The sequence below is a fragment of the Suricata suricatta genome, chromosome 4, assembly GCF_006229205.1.
Source record: "Suricata suricatta isolate VVHF042 chromosome 4, meerkat_22Aug2017_6uvM2_HiC, whole genome shotgun sequence".
In the NCBI taxonomy this organism is placed as follows: Eukaryota; Metazoa; Chordata; class Mammalia; order Carnivora; family Herpestidae; genus Suricata; species Suricata suricatta.
The window spans coordinates 153,995,777-154,008,572 of record NC_043703.1 but is presented as its reverse complement, the minus strand read 5'-3'; positions in this window follow the sequence as shown (position 1 = coordinate 154,008,572).

Here is a 12,796-nt window from a genome sequence, read left to right as displayed (position 1 = left end):
CCCTCCTTCCCTCCTTCCCTCCTTCCCTCCTTCCCTCCTTCCCTCCTTCCCTCCTTCCTTCCTTCCTTCCTTCCCTCCTTCCCTCCTTCCCTCCTTCCTTCCTTCCTTCCCTCCTTCCTTTCCCCCTTCCTCCGTTAAGATCTGGGCATATTGGCATGCTGTGTCTAAGCCAGAAAGGCTGGGTCATTTTGGAGGAGGCAGCTAACACCCTCTGCAACAGACACCTTGCATGTGTGACGGCAGCTTCTGTGAGTCCAGGGTCCACGCGTGTGACTCTCATCAGCTCTGACCATCCTCTACTCTCCACTGCCGGCTGGCGCCGCGCACACAGAGATGATTTATACCCAGTCCATTTCCTGCTGATGTTTGGGAGATAGACAAGGAGACAGAGCACAAAAGGAGCCACATCGGTGATGACAGAGCATGGAGAGCCCAGAGCACCAGGCCCAACCCAGGGGGTTCAAGGTAGCAGAGACAGAGATGCAGTGTTTGGAGATGGGAACACCAACTCATTTAAACACGTTTGTTCTTTGTCAGCGTGCAGCATGCCCCCCACCGCCACCCGGAGATTTCCTGTGAGTCATTCCCGCTTTGCTCAGATGGTTATGAGAGAGGACGAGGGGCTTCGATACGCATCAGGTCAGAACCTCCCAGTCATAAGAGACAAGAAAATTCAACTCAGCCTGGCTAACGCCTAGAAGTGAAGGCATCGGCCTAAGTGACTGAGAAGTGCAGACACAGAGCAGCCTCGAAGGGACCTCCATCCAGGGCGCACACAAAGTCACGGAGCCTTAATTTCTCTGCATTCTTCAGCCCCGGTGTTCTCATATGCTTCATTCTCAGGCTGCATACGGTGGCCGTGACAGTCCTAGGCGCAGACCCTAAGCAGAGAGCTGATGTGCACAAGACCCAGATATATTATGATGATCTGAACCTTTTGGATTATATGCCCACTCATGACTAGTCACTGTGGATGGTGCCCCAAAGGAAGCTGGGAGCTGTGGTTGGGAGGAAGGGGCATGGAGACGGCGACCAACGCCCAGTCCCACTGCAGGGGGCGGCGCTAGGTGCGGAAGGCGTCGGTGTGGATGTCTATCCACTGATAGAAGATGAGTGGGTTCAAAGAGGTTAGATACCTCATCTCCCAGCCGTGGCTGGTGAGCAGCGAGTTGGCATCTGGGCCCTGGAAATCAGGGAGGACACCGGAAGGTGAAACTGGCTTGGTGTCCTGAGGGACAAGCAGTTGTTGATCTGGGAAGGAGGGTTTTCCACTTTACCTTCCAAACCACATGTCTGTCTATATCCAAATCTCTATCCAAATCCGAGGAGAGCGGTGCCAGGGTGTCCTGTGCCGAGGGTGGGCCCCCGCTGGACCCGAGGTGCCCAGTGTTCTGTGGGGCAGAGTCTACCTCCTGGATGTGCTTCGCTGGGCCCAGCACACTGGATCCTTCCGCGGTTCGGATTTTCTTTTAGGAATGGGTTAAGGCTGTGCCTCTAACCTGAAAACACTAAGTGGCAAATGCCACGCCCAGGAGCCATCAGCCCGGCAGCACGGGGACAGTCCTGGGCGCTAGTGCTGGTGGGCAGGCTGGAAGGACAGCCCGCTGCCATCAGGAGCAGGATGACGCCTCAGGCAAGGGTGCCTGTCCTGGTGGCACGGGAATGACTGACACCGTAGAGACAAGCCTGGTGGCTCTGCTCAGGGCTTTAGAGATGGTCTTTAGACACCGAGAGAGGAAAAAGCTAGCCTGACCAGAGCCTCAGTTTCCCCATCTGCATATTGAACGAAATCCTCTGCATGGTCTGTCTTACTTCCTTAGGCTACTTTTTGTCTCTTACAATTTTGGTCACTTTAAGACCTGTGGCCAGTCGCCCCCCACTCCAGGTATTCAGGCCCTGAGTTCCCTAACGCACAGCTGGCTGACCACTGACTCCTCCCTCGGGAAGGGGCCCCACTGTGGACAGGTCCGAGCGGCCGAGGTCCATTCGACTCCTGCTACTGTGCTCAGGCGTCTGCAGGGGACGAAAACCCCTCTCCCCACTGGGTGCCAACCCCGTCCACACAGAGCACTGCTCGGGGACAGACGCCCGGGCCTCAGCGTCTCTGAGAGCAGCCGTGTCCCAGCCTGCCCTGTGGTGACCTCCCGCCGGTTATGTGGCCTGCCATGTGGCAGGAGCTGGGTAGTCGCAGGGACAGCCTCCAGCACCCCGGGAAAGGGCTTTCATTAGAGACGTAGCTGAGGGGGACCGAGGGCGGTGACAGGAAGGCAGGGGGACCTTCTCTGGGACGTATGTCCTCACGCTGTGGGAAGGCCGCTCCCCAGCTGGTCCCTGATGGCACTGGCTCCTGCCAGTCCCCCAGCTGATCCGGGCACTGTGGTCAGCACGGACGGCTCTGCCAGGCCCGCGGCCCCAGGAAGCCGCATCAGCCCCGGTGACCGTCACAGGATGGCCCTGCCAGATGAGAAACAGGATACCAGGCCGGGGACCCCTGAGAGGGACCAGAGCCAGGAAACACTTTTTCCTGCTGCGGGGACAGCTCGGTGACCTGGAAAGGTGTGGGCCGGAATGTTCGTGTTTCCACAGTGACATCACCTCTGCCGTGGGCCCGAGGCTCCCGTCTCGGATGTCATGAGCACGTGCGGCCCGCGTTGTTGGAAGGGAGCCTGGTGGCCAGGGCTCGGGTAGCTGCACAGGCGCATTTTGCGTGGCACCCGGGGGTCTCTCCGCTGGAAGAATTCATATGTAACCTCAGAGTCTGGTCTCAAGGATACAGAAAAAGAGAGAGGGTCTCAAGGATACAGAAAAAGAGAGAGGGATCCACCCCTCCACCACGCATGTGGGGTCAGCTCCTCCCAGTTGCATGCTTCCAGAGATGGGAAGTTCACTCTGTGCAGGGCCGTGAGTTCACTGCTGGGACCAAGTCCAGCTCTGTGTTGGAATGTAGATTCTGTGATTCCCTCCACTGCTCCTCACATTTCCACCCCCCAAAACCAGATAAATCTCTGCTCTTTCGAGTCCTTCCGAAACACCTCCCACTGGGCTCCTTTCCTCCAGATCAAAGAACCAGCACCTCTTCAATTGGACCTCTTTTTTTTTTTTAATGTTTAGTTTTTGAGACAGAGACAGAGCATGAGCAGGGGAGGGGCAGAGAGAGAGAGAGAGACACAGAATCCAAAGCAGGCTCCAGGCTCTGAGCTCTCAGTACAGAGCCCGATGTGGGGCTCAAATTCAACAACTGTGAGATCATGACCTGAGTAATTGAGCCTTTTAAACATGACTTCAAGGTCGTCCTTGTCCTGGTTACTTTGATCAGAATTTCAAAGTGATAAGAGATGGAACCCAGGACTGATGCAATGCATAAGTAGCATCTGTTGGTGTGGAATGAAGCATGGTCCTCACCTCCTCAGACCTGGACATTCGACCTCTATCAACATAGCCTAAAATGGCCTTACATGTTAGCAGCTGTCAAGCCTTAGGAGCAGCCCAGCAGCCTTTCCATTACCTCTACCCCTTCCTAGCCGGTAGATCGTCCTCCTCAAAGTGGCATCTTGAGCCCAGATCTGTGGCTTACTCTGATAGAGATGACCTTGCTGGTCCCAGGACATCAGGGTTCTGTAGCTTCGATTCTGTCCCTTCCACCAGATGTTTTGCTTTTCAGCCCATAGAGGACAATGGTTCCTTCCTCCAGTTTCTGAGCATCTAATCTCTGGACCCATCTTTCCTGGGAGACACAGCAGCTGATTCCCAGTGAGCCGTGGGCCACACGTGGCCGCTGGCAGCCTCCAGCAGGGAGAAAGGAGGCCAGGGCTGTCCATGCACCTGGGACCCCCGGGCTCCCTTTTTCCTTCCTGTCCCCCAGGGCCAGATGGTGCCTTCTTGGTCCTGTATATGTGAACTTGGTTCTTTCATTTTTTCCCTTTTGCTCTTTCTCTTTTCATATGTTAGCTCTGCCTCTCCTAGCTCAGTCCCACAGTCGCCCTGTGGCTATCTGTGTACCAAGCACCGTCTTTAGGTATAGCATCTTGCCCAGGCTTACAGACAGGGTTGGGTCTCTCTCGTCCTTTATCACTTCCAAGGACTTACCACATGGAGCGGACGTAGTCAGACACATTGGTGACTCATGGGAAGGCACAGGAAGCTGGAATAGCCAACCCGGAAGGGCCAGGAAGGGTTGTCTGGCCCCACCACCTCTGCTCAACAGGGACTCACCGGCAGAGCTGGATCGTGACCCAAAAGCGGCCTATGAATGAACCAACAGAGATCATTGAGCATCAATGTGCACTCGTGTGTTGGGTCTTCTCCACGCACCCCACGTGTCTCCCCCCACCCCCATATGCAGGCCCTGACGTGACCATCCGTGGGAGCTTCCTGGCACCTGCTTTGCCACTGCGGCCATACTGCTGCTTTTTCTCTCTTTTAAAAAAGACGAACTTCCCAGACAGCATCCCTTCCAGCTCTCCAGAGTCCGCGTCGGTTCTCTGCACGTCGCTTGGGTGTTAAACAAGCCCTGATTATAGAGAACTCTCACCAGGTGAGGCCAATGCTCCAGACCTGATAAGCCCGTCTGCGGCCTGAAGTTGCAGGAGCTGATTCTAGGTCCCTGCCCACCTGCCTACCACATGGCTCCGCTCACAGGGTTCAGGGTCAGGTGCACAGCAGGTCCAAGGCAGAGCCGGAATCCAAAGTCAGCTCCCCAGCCCTGGCTTGGTGCTCGGCGGCAGGATGCACTGGCTGCCCACCTCCAAAAACAGCCCTGTGACCCTCCCTTCCATTTAACTAAAACCAACCAGAATTGGGGGCCAATGATTAGCAATAGTGCTATTGTCACAGGGCTGTTTTCTGATTAAATACCAACAATGACAGATACTTTTTATTGAGTGCCTTCCCTAAAGCAGGGGCTCTAGACTCATTGTCTAAGACGGCCATACGAACTCCACTTTACAAATCAGGAAATGGAGGCTCAAGAAGCTGCTGAGAAATGTCCCCTGAGACTCGAAACTGGTAAGTCTGCGCATGGGGTGAGAAGTGTGGGATCCTGACTCGGAGCTCAAGTTCTTTCTGCCATCCTGCTCTGCCTCCCTGGAAATAATCCTGAAGAACATCTTTCCCCTGCCCAGCTCCTCCCCTCCTGTGGCCCAGCAGGCCTGTAAGCCTGGCCCCATCTCTTTGTCTGGCCCTCCTGGGCGAAGCCAGGCATGGCTGGTGATGGGAGCCCCTTGGGGAGGGGACGGGATGGCCACACTCGTGCACTTAGCTCTCAGGCCAGAGATCAAACAGGCCAGCCTCGAGAGCCGCCCGCACATAAATCAGCCCTCAAAGAGACGCAGTTCCAAATGACCAGCGAGCTCGACAGTTCCCACAGACATCCAACACCGCCACCAGGTCCTCCCTGCTGCCTCTGGGGTGTGAGGTGTGTGTCTCCCACACCCTGGGAACCCAGCCCCCACTGTGGGATTCTTCGGTGGCCGAGCTTTGGACGGGGGTCCCTGCAGTGATTTAGCCCTTGCACACCATCCGTGACGCGGTGGAGAGTAACTGAGCCCGGATTCAAAACTCGTAGCCACGTCTGGGCTGCGTGACGTGACACGAGTGACGTACCACCACTAGTAAAAGAAGGACAAGAAAAATGACCAGCATGGCTGCTGGGGATCAGCGGGACCGCCTGCCCGAGCCCCTAGTGGATGGTTGGCACCTGGGACATGCTGGTACCCTTCCCGCCCCCAGCTCCCCACAAGAGGCCTTCACAACCATCACCTTATTTCAACCTCACAAACTCCAGCATGATAGGCGCATGTTGTCCGTGCCGGAGGGACGAGACATTCCATGACAAAGCCAAGGTCCCTTGGATGGAAAGTGTCAGCCTCAGGACTGGAATTTGGCTCTCCCAGACCCTCAGTACCCTCTTCTCTTCCTGCCTCTTGGGTTAGCTTGGCCGTAAGAGATTTATGCCTAAAATGACTAATAACTAACCTTATGAATAATCTCCCCACTAAAGTAATAGCACCAGTAATGATACCTAGTACTTCACTCCCTCGTGATCTGGAGAGGCTGGAGACCAAGGAATTTTGCAGACACACCCTGCAGACGTGAAGAATGTCCTCCCTGAAGGGGTTGGGGCAATGCCACCCACAGCTGACCACCGTTGGTGTCCCTGGGTTCCTCGGAACGCTGGGGCGCTGTCAGAAGACCTTCTCCCGGCCTTTTGGTGACACACTGTGGCCACCGAGCTGGCAGGCAGAGTTTCAGCCTTCTCCGGGCCCCCACACAGAGGGGGCTGCTCAAATACCCCCTCCATGGCCTGCACACCTCTCATCCGGCTCCGGCAGCGCTGAACTCTCTGGGAACCAGAGCTGCGGCTCCTGCCCCAGGGAAGCCGGGGGGTCCCAGCAGATACCCTGCCACCCTTGGGGCCTGCTTCTCATCTCCCAGCACCACGGGCAGTAACCCTTGGTCCTGGGAAAGCCAAAGATGGAGAAGTGTCACATGAAAGGTGCCGGAGGAGGCCTGGCCAGCGTCAGGCCACCAAATGGCAGGTGCCAGGTGGTTAGCATTAATGGAGCACCGAGGGGGTGGGGGCTCGAGTCCGGAGGTTTCCTGGGGAGGGAGCCCGTGCTGCCTCTGACTGCCCCCTTGGCTGTGGCCGCCCAGGAAGGCCTGCAGAGTTCCTCTCCTTACCTCGGCACACGCCTTCTCACCTGCCTTCCGCCACAGCGCTCATTTAAGGGCCATCCTCCTCATGATTATGGTCGTCAAGACTCCCTGACCCCAGGCTCCAGGCTCGTTGCCTCCGCTCTGCCACGCTGCTCTTCCCAAACCACAGTCTGAGCCTGTCACTCTCCTCCCCCGGGGTGGCGGGATGGGGGTGGGGGGTGCTGCGTGGCCGCCCCACTTCCAGGCTCCGGCAGGGCGCCCGAGGCAATCTGTCCAGCCCCCCATCCCCTCCCTCCAGCACCTGCCCCTGCTCCAATGCACAGTGGTGCCCAGTGTCTCTTCCGGCATCGAACACCTTACGTGATCAGATGGAAGGAAAGTGGGCCACTGCCAGCTTGGCCGGGGGAGTCCTGGGCAGACGGCGCCCACATGCTAGGGTGAGAGGTGTGGCTCCCCTCTGTCCCTTTGGGCAGCCATTTCCTGAATAAGGTGGGAGCCCGTGAGAAGGGGTGAGTCAGGAGTGCGGAGGCCTCGTAGGTAGACATGCCTGGGCGTCGGTGGTTATTATTGGAATGTGTCAGTTTGAAGCTCCCCATCTCCCCTTGACTGAATAGAATGTTCCCGATCCAATTAATCCCTGAATATTTATGAGGCTTCATGATTCTATTTTCCCTATTTTGAAATGTTTTAGACATTTCCCAGAATACATAGTAAAAAACAAATTAAAAAAATAACAACCTCCACTCACACCCCCTCCCCGCACTGGGCTGTCTGTGCCTCTTCCTCGAGGTGAAGCATCTTTATCCAGATTTCGTCCCCGTTCCTACAGAAGAAAAGCCAGCCTCCCTGGCTGGCATTAGGGCCCTTCCTGACCCAGGCTGCCTTTTCTTCCCGTTCACATCCCACTGTGAGCTCCCCGTGCCCCACACTCTGGCCACTGGGACCATTTACACCTCTCGGTCTGGATCCTACATCCCTTTCTCTCCAGCTGTGCTCTGGCCAGAGGCAAGCAGATGACATGATCTGGCAGGATCTGGAAAGGCTTCACCGAGGAGGTGTGTGGGGGGGGAGCCTTGGGCTGAAGCAGTAACACCCACGCTCCCAACAGGGGCTGCGGAACAGAGAGGGGGGAGGGAGGGCTGGGGGCCTCTGGGGGCCGCGGGCGCCTCTGTTCCCAGGCAGTGGGAGCCGCAAGGGGGTTCAGCAACAGTGAGATGCCTTCCGTCTCATGATTTGAAAAGACCAGGCTGACAGCTCTGGGGAGAATGGCGTCAGAGAGGGAAGAGGTGGGACTGGAGGGAGGTTAGGGACCGTTGTCCCAGTCCAGGTGTGAAGGGACAAAGCAGGGACCCTCAGCTGGGCTAGTGATGTGGGCGAGGGAGGCGCCTAAGGCAGCTCCTCTGTTCTCGTTGGAGTGAGTGACGTGATGAGGAAGGGCTATGGATGGAGAGAGGATGCATTCGCTTGGAGAAAGTTCCCAAATTGCCTTTGACAAAAATCTTCCAAGGGCACTCTATGAAACCACGTGTCCTCCACAACTGACAGCCTCAGGATATTTGGAGAGAAGGCGCTGGGAATCCACATTTTAAAATGCGCCTAGGATGACTCTTAAGGTCAGACGAGTCTGGGAAACAACAGCCACAGGGGATGGCATGGTGTGAGCCTGGGGCCAGCAGCTGTCCCCGGAGCCCTGCTCCAAGCCGTGCTGGCCTCACGGGCAGTGCCTGTGGAGTGAATGATCCCATCTCCAGTCCAAGACAAATTGTTTCCTTTCGTAAGCTGCAGTGAATTTCCAGCCATGCGTTGACTCCCAGGGTGGTTGGCCATTCCTAGAGCACGATTTATCCGGATTCTCATCACACTTTCTTGCTGGATCCCGCCATCTGCCCGTTGGCTCCGACGGTTTCCCATCAGCGGGGCAGCCCCGTGCGCTCCATATTTTCAAATGTGACTCACCAGAGAGGCTTCTACCTTTCGGTTACATTGAACAATAGTGAAAAATAATTGCTTTTTTTTTCTTTTTTCATAAGAGAGGAAATGTTACCAATGGTAAGGTCTTCAAAAGGCCACTTTGCAAACTCAAAATTTACTTGAAAGCACACGATCTTTTGCTGGAGGCCAGGAGTGGTATGTTTCTGATTACACCGGTGACCTTCACCCTGAAAAGCCTTTGTAGATGGGCCTTTTTTCTAGACAACCTACTGATGAGCAAATGATCTAACACATTTCACACCACATAAATTTAAGCCTAATAAATGGCTTCAAATTCAGAGCTCCTAATTCTGGGTTCAGAGAGGTAGTCTTCTTACAAAAGCAATCATGTAGACAATTAATAAACCCACACACGGCAGTGGGAAAGAGTGAATTCTGTCCCCACCCCCTGATCTCCTGTCCTCAAACTCCAAATGACTACCTTCCAGAAACGTGACTTCTTGTAGGGACAGAAGACGTGTCTGTAGTAAGGTCCACCCTGCTCCAAATGTCTTCTGGCCTGTCCAGTATGATAGCCACTAGCCACATGTGGCTCTTTAGATTTACATTTAAATTCATGAAAATAAAAAAAAAAATTCTGTTCTTTAGTTACACCAGCCACATTTCAGCTACTCAGTGGCCACACATGGCGAGTAGCTACCGACTCACAGCACAGAATACTTCTATCACTGCAGAAAGTTCTATCGGACAGCACCGATCTATTCTTCAGGCAAAACCTCTGTTTTGTCTCAGTTATCAGAAACTGTTGCCCCCTGGAACTGTTTTATGACATTAGCCTAGGTAAGCAAAATAAACTGAAGTTCAAACTGAAGAAAAATGTAGATAAAAAAAAATCTATTGTTAATGAGAAAGAAAGGAACTTTGTTTTCAATCTGCTGATGAGCTCATTTTCTTTCAATTCTTTGCTATTTTGGGTGGCATATTTACAGCTTTGGGAATGAACAATCTCGATTATTCAGGGCCAGAAAAATAAAATCTGCTTTCTCATCCCAGTAAGATAATTCCTCTGTCTGAATTAACTAGGTAATTGCTCTGGCTGATTGTCCTTAGACAGCATCGGAGCATAATAGGGGCAGTCAGGGCCTTGGGGAGCCTTGAGGTAAGGAGTGTGGGGGGAGGGGTCTTTTCCAAGACTACACAGCTAGCTTGTGGCAAACACTGGTCCCCAGCTCCTTCTCCTTAGCAAACCATGGACAACCTCTCTTTTGACCCTTGCACCTTGGTCTCATGAGCTATGAACGGGGAAAGACTTGGCCTTGCATGTAGGAGGAGCTTGTTCAATGCCAAGCCAAACCAAGAGCTTGTGGGACCATGGAGGTCTTGGGAGATGTGGGCTAGATCCAAACTGTTGTAGGCCATCCCCAAGCTGGTTTTCTTGGCTTCTACAGTGGGAGGTGGGCTTTGCCTCATAAATGAGGGATCTCACAAACATGGAAGGAGGTTCAGATGCAGGAGAGCCCAAAAGAATGACAAATGCCCACTAAGCTTGATCCATAGGTAATGATGGCCATTTATACAATTCCACCCCAGTCCTCTCTTGTAAACTCCAGATCTCTATATTTTACTTCCTGTTTAACATCTTTTGGGGAGGTATTTTAAAGGCACCTCAAACATAACGTATCCAAAACTGATGATAACCCTTCTTAAATCTGAATCTTCCCAATAATCACCAGGTCAGTGGACAGCATCATCACTGTCTGAGTTAGATCAGCTGGAAGTCCTGACTTATCTTCCACCCCTCCCCCCGCCTTCTCTCTCCATAGCCAATCTATCACCAAACTCTGTAAGCTTTACCTCCCAAAGTTCTCCTGAGTCTGCTCACATCTCTCCATGTCCTTGGTCTCAGCTACTGCCATTGCCATGCTGGGCTATTGCTATAGGCCAAGATTGGTAAACCAGTTACCTGCCCCAATGTGTTCTCTCCATTGAAACCAGAGTGACATCTGTGAAGTGAAATCTAACAGTACTGTCTCCCTGTTTTCAGTTCTTTAAAGACTTCCATTGACTTTAGGAGAAGCCGAAGCTCCTTGGTTAACTTGAAAACCTTACGTGGCCCGTCCCTTCCTCTTACTCGATACACCTCTCCACCCCTCCCTGCTTTTCCCCATTCCAAATATATCCTTTGGTGGGTGTCACTCTCTCAAGACCTCACTCTTCTTTCTTTCATAGAACTTTTGTGGTTTCTTCTTCCTGAAACACTCCTATCCCCCCCCCCCCCCACTCCCCAGGTCCTGGCCATCAACTCCACTCACATCCCATCTCTGCTCAGGCATTACTTTCTTAACAGCATCTTTATCATCTCTGTGTCAAGGTCAAATCCCTAGTAAGGGCTCTCAGAACACCACAGACCTCTTTTCCAGAACCCACATTACAGCTTCAATGTCACTTTTATTTGTGTGGCAACTGGACACACGTCTTTTTCTTCCATTAGATTGTAAGCTCCATGCTGATAGGGACCATGTCTTGTGCTCACCAAAGAACCCCTGGTCTGGGGTAGCATTGTATAATGCTGAATGAAAGAATGAGACACACCATTAAGTAAGTCAGACTGGGGTTTGAATCTTGGTTCCACTACTTCCTTAGCTGTGATTTTAACAAACCATTTAATCCTTTTGAGACTCAGATGCCTAATATACAGAAGAAGAGCCTCATAGCTGCCTCACGAAGACAAATGACACAGGTGTGAGAGGTGCCTGAAGTGGCTCTGGAGTCTGGTACACAGTAGGTACTCAAGCAATGCTGGTGGTCATCATCCAAATGGCCTTCCCAGTGGAAGACTAGATGTCCTGCTCAACATCCTATCAAGTCCTCTTTTGGGTTTATGTTGGTTTGTGTCTGTTGCAACCAAAAATCCTAGAAGGAATGTAGCTCTAGTCCAGACTAACAAATTACAAGCATCACATCCCAAGAGACACCTCCACTGCTTCTAACATCAACTCATCCAATTCCAGAAGCATGTCAACTCTCTGGGGTGTGTACTGTTATTCTTATCTTACCCAGGAGACCCAGCAAAGCTAAGTAACCTGTTAAAGGCCACCCAGCTCACAAGTGCCAGAGTCAGGACTCAACCCCAAGCTGTCTTTGCCTTTCACCCTTGCACTCTGCTATTTTGTCTATATTTTGGAGAATTAACCCCAAGGCAATTAAAAGCTGAACAAGAAAAAATGCTTGCAGTGTACTACGAAAACTGCCCCATCCATTACCGCCACCAAGATCCAAATGATGTTAAAGAAAAAAATGTGCATATTCTATCACATGCATTGAAAAAAGATATGAAAAGAAAATACCAAAACGATGATTTCTGAGTGATAGAATTCTGGACAGTTAAAAATTTTATTCTTCTTTTGTTTTTCAGCTATTTCCTACATTTTCAACACTATAAAATGTATTATAATTATCATCAAAAAATAAACATTACTTTTCTGAAAATTTCTTTCTTATTAGTAAGATAAGAACAAGAAAGAGAGGAGTGCCTGAGTGGTTTAGCTCATTGAGCGTCAGACTCTTGATTTTGGCTCAGGTCATGATCCCAGGGTCGTGGGATTGAGCCCCACTTTGGGCTCTGTGCTGAGCTCTCTGTCTCCTTTTGGCCTTTTCTCTGCTCTGCTTGCGCTCTCTCTCAAAAATAAAAATGAAAGAGAGAAATAAAACAAAAATCACCACTCAGTCCAAATCCAAACTAAAAGGAAGGGAAGAGAACGTGACTTCGAGGTCCCTGGAGCTTTGCCGACAAGGCCCATCTCTGTGGAGCTGTGCTCTGGGCTTGAGCAACAGCTGAAATTCTCATTGTTGGGCAAACACTCTCTTAGAAGTTTCAGTAATAAATAACTTTGGACCACAATTAGCTCACGCAATACTGAGCAGGAATAGGGTAGTTGAACATGAATTCGATGTCTGCAAAAAGCCTTGAGGGGGCATCTTGGGCCCGAGCTTGAGCTTGGCTGTCCCCCTCACCATGGGCCTTGGAAAACCTCCACTGTCTTCTTCTGCCAAATGGGAAATCTGCCAAAAGTTGAGCTGTATCTGCTTGATCACCTTTAGAAGCCGGCTGTGAGTTGCTAGAAGATCAGTGAGTCCTGGCTGTCCTGTGTTTTACATGGATCCACTCATGTAAACTTCAATTAGATAGTAATACCATCCCCGTTGTATG